This window comes from Belonocnema kinseyi, chromosome 3 (assembly GCF_010883055.1).
Source record: "Belonocnema kinseyi isolate 2016_QV_RU_SX_M_011 chromosome 3, B_treatae_v1, whole genome shotgun sequence".
In the NCBI taxonomy this organism is placed as follows: Eukaryota; Metazoa; Arthropoda; class Insecta; order Hymenoptera; family Cynipidae; genus Belonocnema; species Belonocnema kinseyi.
Genome location: NC_046659.1, coordinates 42,985,961 through 42,986,968, shown reverse-complemented (window position 1 = coordinate 42,986,968; position 1,008 = coordinate 42,985,961).

Here is a 1,008-nt window from a genome sequence, read left to right as displayed (position 1 = left end):
GGCGGGATGAGCCACTGTTTTGGGGCGGAATGAGCCACCTCTTCCTGTGCATTAACCTAACCTCTAAGTGTAGCAGTCAGTAAGTTAGGGTGCAATGTTCTATATTATCAGATTGTGCATGATGCTAATTATGGTGTAAACGTATAAAAAACTAAACTTGTCGAAAAAAATTCTCAGAAAAAATATGACAGAAGCACTGTCATAGGTATGATTAAATAATATGAGATTCTGTCAGCTAAAAGAGAGAGCACTGTTTTTCTGGTGTATTTCTTAAGGGGTAACACCTATGTAGAGGGCTGTTTTTGAAGGTCATTTTTGGAATTTTTTTTTAGAAAGACATTATATTAGATGCAAAAACTAATTAGATGACTTTATTATACATGTTTTCAAGTATGTAAATTAATTTTTGCAAAGTATTTAAAAACAAAATGGCGTCTGTACAGAGCTATAAGCATCACAGGAATTTTGAGAAAGGCCTTCACTGCCAACAATTTTTCGTCGTCGCTATTGATCTGGAACAAAAAAACAAAGTTTTCTTATTGTTTGGACTAAAAACAAGGGAACTACATAGGGGTTTTAGAAAATATCAAATTTTAAAAAATTGGCGGAAGTTCGAAAAAAAAATTTTTTTTCCTCTAAAAAAAGCATGAAAAATCGGTCGTAAAACAAAAAGTTTTCAGCTTTTCAACAAAATCCTACGAACTTCTCTAGAAAATGATGTTATAAAACTTCTGTCAAAATTTGAAATCGATCGGATCAAAATTGGCTGAATAATTGTGTTGGCCGTATTAAAAAAAGTGGTTTCGAGAAAAACGCGTTTAAAGTTTGAAAATGGAAAAAATCGTACATAATATTGAAAATATTAACTTTGAACGGTTTTTACCTTTAGTCAGCAATACCAGCACTATAAAGTTGACCTTCCAAGTTGGCATGTCCTTGCTCTTCTTCTCTTCTCGTTGTTTTCAAAGCTAAGCGAGCCTCTCTCGCCGCGTCAGTCAGTGAGCGCTC